Source organism: Tenrec ecaudatus, chromosome 8 (genome assembly GCF_050624435.1).
Source record: "Tenrec ecaudatus isolate mTenEca1 chromosome 8, mTenEca1.hap1, whole genome shotgun sequence".
NCBI classification, from domain to species: domain Eukaryota; kingdom Metazoa; phylum Chordata; class Mammalia; order Afrosoricida; family Tenrecidae; genus Tenrec; species Tenrec ecaudatus.
In genome coordinates this window covers 75,052,465-75,063,964 of record NC_134537.1, presented here as the reverse complement: position 1 = coordinate 75,063,964, position 11,500 = coordinate 75,052,465, and positions in this window count along the sequence as shown.

Here is an 11,500-nt window from a genome sequence, read left to right as displayed (position 1 = left end):
TCCATTCACAAATAGCTCTTTAATTGACGATAGAAGCACATTTAATTACCTTTCTTGTACAGGCCAGAGGTGCTTTTCTTCTCGGGCTGATGTCAAGAGCACCACAGGAGCAAGATGGTCCTTTCTATCACTGTAAACAAAGAGCCGCAGTCCTGTAAACCCACGGGCACAGTTCTACACTGTCCTATAGGGTCCTATGAATCCCTATCAATGCAGAGTGTGGCATTTCTGGTGTGTAGACCATTGATATATTTGTTCAGGAATATGAACTTTTTATGAGTAAAATGATGTTTGTTATGTAATACAAAAACTGTGGACCAGTGTATCAGGTGTAAATTCTATTGATTTTTGTGCCATATTCGGAGCTATAAACTACATGTATTCAGGTATATTCATGTCTCAACAGGTCACTCTTTAATATCTATGTTCATCAGAATTCAGATAACTTATAAAATCTAACATATTCCACATTTTAAAAGGTTTAGGGCCATAGGGTTCAATATTTAATAATTTATGAGGGAGATATTTTCTAAGTATATGCTAAATTTTTTTAATTAAATTTTTGTTCTGAGTAAATTGTAAAATTCACAGGTGGTTCTAAGAAACTCAACAGGGACCTATGTTTACCCTTAAGTTCATTTCTGGAGATGTAGCATCCTACTAAACAACAGTACAACATCACAACTGGAATACTCACATCGAGGCAGGACATTCCTATGACCTCAGGTTCTCAGGTGGTCCCCTTGTTGCTGCAGCTACATCACTCCTAACCCACAGCAAACAATACTTCAGTTTCCATTTCTGTATTTATGTCAGTTCAAGAATTTTATATTAATAGAACAATAAACAAGGCTACTGTGGGATGGGGGGAGCTTTTTTCTACCATAGTTCCCAGGGCCTAAACCCGGTTATATAGAGCATGTATCCCTCAGTAGTCTCTTTTATTTCATTGCTGAGTGATATTGCCTATTGTAGACCCATCGCAGTGAAACTATTCACGAGCAGAGTGTTCCTGACATAGGTATCTAAGGGGATGAAAGGGTCATTGTTGTGGAGAGCCACTGAGTCCCTTCTGACCCACAGTCACCCTATGCTCAACCGAGTTTCTCTAGTAAATAACATATGTAGGCATATGCTGTCACTTCTCCAAGACACATTTTCAGAAATTCTTTGATTATATGGTAGTTGCATATCTCATTTTAAAGGAAAAATGTCAAACATGTATATCCATGTGGCTATACTATGTTAAATTCCTACCAACAATTCATGATATCCTCACCAGCATTAGATACAGTCGCTATTTTTCTTTTAACCCAAGCTAATAAGTGTGTAAGAACCTCTGCTATAGTAGTGCTCTGCTTTGGGCTGCGATCCACAAGGTCTGCATTTCAAATCCACAAGCTGCTTCTCGGTAGAAAGAGAGACATTTCTACTCCTGGAACGTTACAATTTCAGAAACTCACAGGGCAGTTCCACGCTGGCCAATAGGGTTTCTATGTGTAGTCATCGACTTGATAGCAAGAGTTTTTTTGTTTTGATAAATATGTAACTAATATCTCATTTTGATGTGAACTTCCATTGCCCTACAAGCCAGCATCACATCAATGACACACAGTAATAATAGCTCATGAGGTTAATAATCTTCTAATGTGCTTAATTTTCCACCTGTACATGCTTTTCACCACTTATCAGTTTGTCAGAGTGGGGTAACCCCCCTGGAGGTGATGCCAGTGGTATAAAAATAAGTAGCAGAGCCACTCATAATGAACAGATCACAACAGAACTTCCATACTAAGACACGGCGGGCCATTTCTGAAAATGTACCCACTGAAAACCTTATAGACAGACGAACCTTCTGAGTTGAAAGCCACTCAAAATACAACTGAGGAATAGTTGTTTCCTCAAGATAGAGTTGGCTTTAATCATGGAACAGAGGTATAGGAACCTTCATTTCTGATGTGACTTGACTCAAAGTGAGAAGAACAACAGACAGCCAATTAATAATGTAAGTGTAGAATTATAATGTTTTAATATATGAAAATTGTTAAGTTGTCTGAAATGAAATGCATAAAGTTCATTATTTCAGCCTTTAGTCAACAGGAGTAGACTCATTTTTTAAATTTTGAATGTGACAATCATAAAGTTTACTATGCAAGACAAATTGAAGATGATGAAACCACATTTGTAGTTAAATGGGATACAATGTTGAAATACAATGTTGTCAGTGATAGGATAATATACAAATGCCTACACGGAAGATCAGGGAATGTGCACATTATTCAAATTCAAACACCAACCATTAATGCCAAAGATGAGGAACTGGACATGTTTTGTCAACTTCTATAATACAAAACTTATAAGTTAAGAAGTATTGATAAACATGCTGGTGATTGGAATGTGAATCTTGGAAACAAAGACAGGAGTTGGAGAATGGCCCTGGCGATAGAAATAATGCTGAACTTCGAATAATAGACTTCTAGAAGATCAATGATGTTCCCACAGGAATTGCTAGTGTAAGAAGCTATGAGTTAACTCTTCTGTCACAGAAGGCACTGTGAGCCGGCACTGATTTGATGGAACACAAAGAGCAAACTTGAGGACACCTGCTTGTGGGATAAGCTTTGGTGGCTCAGCACGCACTTAGCATTTCAGACCCAACAGCTGCTCAACAGAGAAAGATAAAGGCTGGCTGACGATCTCGCTGCTGCGTTGGACTACACAATGACTCTAAGTAGGAATTCACTTGATGGCAATGCGTTTGGTTGATTTGGGCTGATATAATTATTTTATTAGTAATTGATCTATATATTTAATATATAATTTATTGCAGACTAGTACTCATAATTTCATAAGTCCAGTAAAGTAATATTTCTCTTTTTGTTCTTTCACCAAGCACTATATAGATATCTCCTAATTATTGTACTTTTGCTTTTGCCATCAACAATTTAGAAAAATTTTTAGAAGAAATCTACTGTATTTACTTGTATTTTATTTACTATGTTCTTTCGGGTGCCCTGTGCTTCCTTCTTTTATTGTATCGTAACTGTGGAGGGATATTGCTTTTGCTATTGTTTTAGGGTAATTTGATAAGAACAATTTTTCTTACTTTTGTTCTAAGAGTCTCTTGATGTTTTCTGGGTTGTCATAGTCTATATAGTAATTTTTTTAAAATAATTTTTTTGGGGGCTCATACAACTCCCATAACAGTAATAGAGAGTAGTTGTCTCCATTATCCAATCTCTTGAATAAAGTAGCACTAGCCTGTTTTTTAACCATTCCATTGACTTCTTATTATTTAATCACATTAATAATATTGGCTAAGAAGCTCAGATCTGCGTTTCAGAAATGTTGCATCTGTTTCTATGTTGTAATATGATTTTATTTTGCTATTCAGCTTTATGTTTCTAAAATGGACATACTTTTATAATTCAATCATCTTTATGGCTTTCTAATATCATTTGTCTGAAAATAAGGAGTCCTGGGAACTGGTTAGAGTTCATGGCTGCTTAGTGGAAGGTCAGAGTTTTGAAGCAAATGGCAGTCCTTGGGAGAAAGAAGTGGGAACCTTCTTCTGTAAAGATCACAGCCTTTAAATCTCGAAGGTGCACCTGTGCTCTCTCCGATAGCACTGTTGAATCAGAATCCCTCTCTGTTTTTTTTGGTTTTAGGTGGGTACCCAATAATGTAAAACACCACTGGGCATTTGTAAATCACGCAGGTACATCATTTATGTTGAGTACATGACCCCTGATTGACAGAAAACTTTCCCAAGTGAGGCGAGCACATGTGTCCCTTTCAATGTATTGTGAGCGTTGTTCCCGTGAATACAGCCTGCGGCATATTAAACTACGTGGATGTAAAGCACACCCATTTTGAAGTTGACCAGATTTGATACACTGTAAATCATTGTTACAAAATATGTGAAGTAATGTGTACAGAAATGACAATCAGACCCAGGCTTAAGACATTAATGCTAAAATTTCCTTGAAATTTTAAAAATCATACACTCACTCTGATTTTTATAATTTTGCCTTCATTTATACATACAATTTTAATTATGAAAGCAGCATCTCAAATGTATTTTGTAAAATTAAAAAAAATAGCGTTCTCCTAGGAAGTCAACTGCAGTTGGATAATGTGCATTTCAGGCCACCTATTTAAGTAATTCTAATTATGAAGATATGATGTAATCTTCAAATTCACTGCCACCGAGTTGATTCCAACCCTATAGGGCAAGCTAGAACTGGCTCTCTTGGCTTCTAAGACTGCAAATCTTTATGGCAGTAGAAAACTTCATCTTTCTCTCATATAAATCTATATCTACTTATCTATATTTCTCTATCTAAAAGCAAACCCACACCACTATCCTACATTTGATTCTGACTCACAGTGACCACAGATAACTGAGTAGAATTGATCTGTGTGCTCTCTTTGGAGATGCAGACTACCTCATCTCTCTGTACTTGTGCAGTGAGCTGTTGGATTCAAAATACCAGCCTGTGTTTGCCACCCAGTGCTTACTCAGCTAAGCCACCTGTGTTCATGTATTATTATTCTTTTTTTAAAACATTTTATTAGGGGCTCATACAACTCTTATCACAATCCACACATATACATACATCAATTGTATAAAGCACATCTGTACACTCTTTGCCCCAATCATCTTCAAAGCACTTGCTCTCCACTTAGGGCCTTTGCATCAGGTCCTCTTTTATTTCCCCCTCCCTCCCCGCTCCCCCCTCCCTCCTGAGCCCTTGAAAATTTATAGATTATTATTTTGTCATATCTTGCCCTATCCGGCGTCTCCCTTCACCCCCTTCTCTGTTGTCTGTCCCTCGGGAAGGGGGTCACATGTAGATCCTTGTAATTGGTTCCCCCTTTCCAACCCACTCACCCTCTACTCTCCCAGCATCACCCCTCACACCCCTGGTCCTGAAGGTATCGTCCACCCTGGATTCCCTGTGCCTCCAGCTCCTATATACACCAGTGTACAACCTCTGCTCTATCCAGTCTTGCAAGGTAGAATTTGGATCATGGTAGTTGGGGGAAGGAAGCATCCAGGATCTGGGGGAAAGCTGTGTTCTTCATCGGTGCTACATCGCACCCTGACTGACTCATTCTTATAGTCTTTCCTGTTCATTTAATAGTTTGATAAAAAAATAAAGTCAAGGCTTATTTTCTTTCATTGCATTAAATCATTATGGCCTATCTGTGTATGCTTTGCAGGTAAGTATTAATAGTTTCTCCATAACAAGTTCAACAAATGTTTCTATTTGTAAGCTCAATATAATGCTGAACATTTAACAAACCAAAACCTCTCAACATTCTTGTAGGATGCTTATTAAATGTTCAGTACATTTTCTCATCAGTTAAAATTATATATGTGTGTATGTATCTCCTTGAAAACCTCATTTTAATAAAATTCAAATTCCTGATAAACCTATGACAGTATACTTGATCTCACCTTCACCATCCCCATAATTAACTTTGATTTAAAACCTCATTTTCTCTTATTTCTTTTCATTTCATACACTGAACTTCTTGCCTAGAATACTCTTTTCCCACATCTCCCCCAAGTTTTTCCCTCATCTGCTTCAAGTTTTGTGCCAAGGTCTCATTTTTAATCCCATTGTATTTATGATCATGCCAATTCCTGGCACTCATGTCAATTCTTACTGTACTTTATATTTTCTCAATGGCAGTAATCAGTTCTAAACAAAGGATAGGATTTACCTGTGTATTGTGCTTACGTACCATGTCTAAGCATCCATTGTAAAGGGATGATCCATCCACAGGATAATGATCTTTGTCCTGGTCTTTCTCACGGTCTTAGAAGAGTGACAGCACAGATTTTATAGTATATAGATCTTTGATAAAGGAAGAAATATACACTTTTCTAATTATAAGCAAATAAATTAGCTAAATTCTAATATAGCCTCGAGACTATTTAAGTAATTGATTTTAGTGCATCAATTTTACTTTTTATTTTTAAAATTAGTGCTGTTGTAGACATCTCTTTGTGCTTTCACTATGTTTTTCTTCTTTAGAATTCAGAGTTAAATTGTAAGATTTGTATATAATATTTACCTATGGTAAATATCATAAAATTGCTACCGTACAATTGCTTGACAAAGAAAATTAAATCAATCTTTTTTTCTTGTTAAAATCAATCCCACTGTCACGGAGATGATTTCGAGTGGCAGAATCTCCTCTCCTGGGTTTCAGGGGTTGTTGATCTTTACAGGACTGAGAGCCTCAACTTTCTCTCTCAGAGCTGCTGGTTAGTTTGAACCTCCTTTTAGTGAGTAATTCAACACTTAATGGAGCGCACCCCAGGGCTCCTCTTAAACTGTAAGGGCATTCAGTGCTGTTCAGTTCTGGTCAATATAAATGTTGCTTGGTGTTGTGAGGAACCATGGAGCCAGCTCCAACTCCCAGCTACCGTAAGAAGCGCAGAATGAAACACTCACCAGCCAGCGTCCTCCTCACTCTATTCCTGCTGCTGTGTCCATCGTCCGCGGGAAGGGCCTTCCTACTTTTCTCCGCCACTTTCACAAGGATTATGTCCTCCAGCGACTATTTTCTCCGCTCAACATGTCCAGAGAACATGAGATGAAGTCTCGCCATCCTTGCTTCTAAGAAGAATACTTCTTCCAAGACAAGTGTTTGTTCTCTCGGTAGTCTGTGGTATTTTCGATATTCTCCACCGGCACCAGTTGTTCTTTGCTTATTCAATGCTCTTATTCAATGTTCAACTTCATAGACTGGGGCAACTGAAAGCACTCTGGTTTGGTCAGCTGCACCATAATCCTCAAGGTGACATCCTTGCTTTCCAACATTTTAAAGAGGGCTTGTGTAAGCAGGTTTACCACATGCAACTTGGCTTTTGATCTCGACTGCTGGTCCAGACATGAGGATTTTGGTCTTCTTTACATTGAGTTGTAATCCATAGTGAAGACTGCAATCCCTGATCTTCAATAACAAATGCTTCAAGTCTTCATCACTTTCAGTAAACAAAGTATGTCATCTGCATGTCATATTTTTTAAAGAAACGTCATTCCAATACTGATGCTGCATTCTTCTTCACATAATCTGCTTTTTCTAATTATCTACTCAGAGTTTATTTTAATTAAAAATGCATATAGGTGAGAATTATATGTCTTTAGCTTCACTTTTTATTCAATGCAGACAATATTTATCTTTAGTATTTACTTCCTGAATAAGATTCCAGAGAATAATCTCAGAGCCACAGAATGGAGAATGGGCACAGGGGACAGCGTGGGCATAGGACAATTGATAGCCAGTGACCCTGGGGCTCTTCTGAAGTACTGTAATTATAAAGATTCCTATGAAGGTAAGTCAGGTCATGAAGAAGGTTATTGTCTACATATATTCTTTAATCTTTTGATAAACTTAAAATATTGAATATTGTGTCTTAAATAGATGAAGATTGCAGAATCAACAGGATTAAGTAAAATTAAATCATTTTGTGAACTCCATATTACAACTTTCACAAAGATTTAAAATACACTAGTAGTCATTAGATTATTTCTATGTCTAATGCTTGCTTAGCCTTATTTTTAAACTAATACTCATAATTCATTGTACTCAAGGGAGGAACACAGTTTAGCTAAGAAAAGGTTAACTTTGAAAGAGATCCGCTTGATATGCAAAAAGTGGCCCAAATTTAACCTTTTCTACTTCCTAAATTATGAAAAATTTGAGAAATAAAACAAAAATATAAGGCAGATGGGGACCCCCAGATTATATTTACTACAGATCAAGTAACTGGAAAATGTTAGTTGATTATGTACCGGTATTCGGGTTCTTAATACAAAATTCCGGGACTAAACCATCAGCCTTTTTCTCCCATTCAACTCTACTCCTACCTGTGCAAGTGTGGGACCTGCTGCTAATAAACCAGAAGAAAGCTTGCTGTCAGGAATCATTTACTGCTAGTAGTGAAAATACCCAGACTCGAACGTGCTGCTCTTTTCTTCCCAAAGTCACTGGGATATCATTTGTGCCACACCTCTCCAAACAGTGCCTTCAGCGAGAGCCCTGAACAAAACAAGACATGCTGTGTGATTGGAGGTTCCTAACATGGAAGGGCCTCTTCCGTCCAAGCCTGGAATTTACTGGAGGTCTGCATGAGGTGCTGTCTGGATTGAATCCCTCCGAATTATTTTAGATGATTGAGAATCCTAGACCTGATGAGTTTACAAAATTGTTTGAAAATGAGACAATAGACCAAAGAGTAGACAGATTGAAAGTGCATTCTGCTAGAAAGTGCAAGTAACTGTCCAGTACAATTAGCTCCAGATGTCACAAGAAGAGAATAGCTTTTGAGGGGCTACATGGACTGCATGGAAATGTATTTTCGAAGCTGATCGATTACAGTGAATTCATGTGTACAACCGACCTTCATACTTGAGAATCATCACCGTAATGGCAGGTGGATTGGGCTGGGATATTCAAATGTATTCTCAACAACATTATACTTTGGCTAAAAGTGACTACTCAGTTTCCAAGGATAATGCTCTGAAAAATGCAAATCCCCTTCTGAATTCTAAATGCATACCACATGATAAAAATCAGTTACTTGCAAATGTCCCAATTCAAATTCAAAATGATCTGGCATTCCAAAGAAATGTTTTTGAAAATAGATTTTCCTCAGATATTTTCTTTTTGCCATTGAAGTTATGGTTATTTTTAGCCTGAGGCAACTTAGCTACCCAACCATCCTACTGAGATTAGGAACCCCTGCAGTTGACCGACTTGTTATCTGGGATAATTTTAATGCATGTCATAAATCACGTAGTAAAGTTTTCTATTTTGAATCAAATAAAAACATTCATGAGCACAGATTTTAAAATGTCTTTCTAGAAAATCTCATGTCAAGAATTCTTTGCTTCACTTAAAACTCAGTTTTTAGAGAAAGAAAAATAACATCTGCATTAAAATATAATAGCAAAACTGCTACTGTGAATTGAACCACACTGCTGGAATTTTCAGTCACAGAAAAAATATACTAAGCTTCCATTTCTTTTTTCTTTCCTGCAGCATGAAAAAAAACATCAATCTACTATATAGTCTACTTAAAAGAGACTTAATATATTTGTGCATTACTGATTGTCTTCTTTCATTTCATTACTTGGTTGCAAGGGGATCAAATTACCCCTTTACATTTGTGAAATTTTTAGAGCTAGAAAGTTATGTACATAATCTTTCAAATGTCCTCATGTTGTTAATGGTTTGGGGCTAGTGTACATTTGGCTTTGTTACCAGATCACTTTAAGGTGTGGCTCATAAAGCTTCAGAAAAAGAGATTTATGCACCATGAACCAGTACTCTGTAGTTAGAACTGTCCTGCTGATGGGGTCTGAGGTCTGCTGGTTCTGCCGGTCTCTTTATTCGGCAATTCCACCCTCTTACTAAGGCACCTGTGCAAGAGAACGCAGGAGCACACACACACACATTTAAAAACAAAGAACAATTCACACGTTTGTTTCCAAAAGAGAGAGAAAGAAAACCATATACTATTGATATTACATTAGATGAACAAGAAATGTCAAACTGATCTTCATCATTGTTCCTGATTGGATTTATTTTCTTAAATCATTTGTCCGATCCTCTCTAGATATCACAGCTCCTTTGAAGACTTCTACTACATCAATCTCTTAATCCTTTACGATTGCAACGGACGTCACCTCTTCTTCCCCTGCCGCTGGGAATCTCTTTTCTTGTTAATTTAAATTAAAATATGTTACAAATTGACAGTACTGGATCTCTCCTACTCAAATATAGTTCAAGTATATCTCAGAGGAAGCTGAACCTTAAAGACTTTATAATTGAGTCTCTTATCTTTATATTTTAAGGAAATAAGAGCCGGGAGTTGCATGAAATGCCTTCTATTATGTCCCTAAGAGGCATTGGGGCTTTACATACTGTACCCCCAATGTTCTTAATTTGCAGAATAGGGTACTGTATTAGAGAATTCCTGTCACATACAATGCTATCTCAGAGCAACTCAATAAGGACAAAGTAGACCTGCTACAGATGAACAAACCTTTCTCTCACAAAGAGCAGCTTGTGCTTTTGAACTTTCTACATTTAGCTTAGTGATTTACTTAGCGCTTAGCTATTATGCCAGCAGGGATCCTTACGGCCACGACCTCAACGTCCATGCAGTCAGTCAATTCTGACTAAGAGCAACTCTACAACATAGAGTAGAATTGTCCACAAATAAAAGCAGACCCACTGTTTCAATGATGATTCACAGTGACCCTATAGGCGAGAACTTCCCTGTGAGTTTCAGAGACTGTAACTCTTTGTGGGAAAGAAAGCCTTCTCTTTCTGTCTCTGAGTAGTTTCGAACTGCTGACCTTGCTGTCGCTGCCAAACATGTAACTAATGTGGAACAGGTTTCCTAGAACTTCTTCAGCAGATTTCAAATGTTGTAAAACGTATGGAAGCGTGTTTCCTCTTTCCTGAAGTTCACTTCCCAGCCAAGCACTTTAACTAGCCTATTGCTAGGGCTCCTATCAACCTTGTGGATCCTTTTAATTTCAATATTTATTGTTTTGTCCAAAGAATCAAATTGCATCACTCCCAATAAACAAACTTCTTTCTTAATAACTAGTATGCATGAGTGTGTACATATATACACACACACATTTTCTCAATTCTAGAAGTTTAATCATTAAATGCAAATCTGAATTATGATTCTATAGAGAGGAACCATTAAACTGTAATTGTTCTTTGGTTTGTGTTTTAATTGTGCTTATTCCAAGTATAGTTTATGAGCATAAGAATGCTGCATGAGGAAACCTACAATTAATTAGTGCTCAGGCCCAGAGAAGGAGCACGGAAATGGAGACAGCCATCTTTCCCCGGGATTTTCTGTGTTAAAGTTGAAAGTACACTACAGGGAGGTTTAATCTTTTTTTCTTTTTACCCCTGAAATGCCAACCATTTAATTCTTGATAATTAAATATTACTCTCTGATGGATCCAAATGCCACGTGCCTCTATGCCAGGTCGTTGATATTTTACAATGTATACACCGGTGATGATCTGGCAATCTGGAACTTTGTGCAACACTGTGATAATCTCCTCAGTGGAAAGTGATATGCTTGTTTTTGCTTCAGAGTCTACCGTTCCATTTGCTTGACATGGCCTGGCAATTCCCCGAGATGCCCCAGTAGACCTACTGTAACGTTCTTATTTCACATGCAATCATTGACCTGTTCACGTTATGATGCTCCCTGGTCTCTTTGTACATATCACCTCATGTTAAGTAATCTGTTCATTGTTTTGCAATGGTGAGAGCAAGGCAAATGCATGGGTGTTTTCTTGGAAACCAAAGCTTTGATTAGCTCTTCTCAAGGCAACAAACGATTGTCTTACATATGCTGTGTACACTCTAAAATCCGGAAGGTCAAACTTGGGGAAAATAAACACTAAAACTAGATAAAATTGAATAATATACCTAAAGGGAA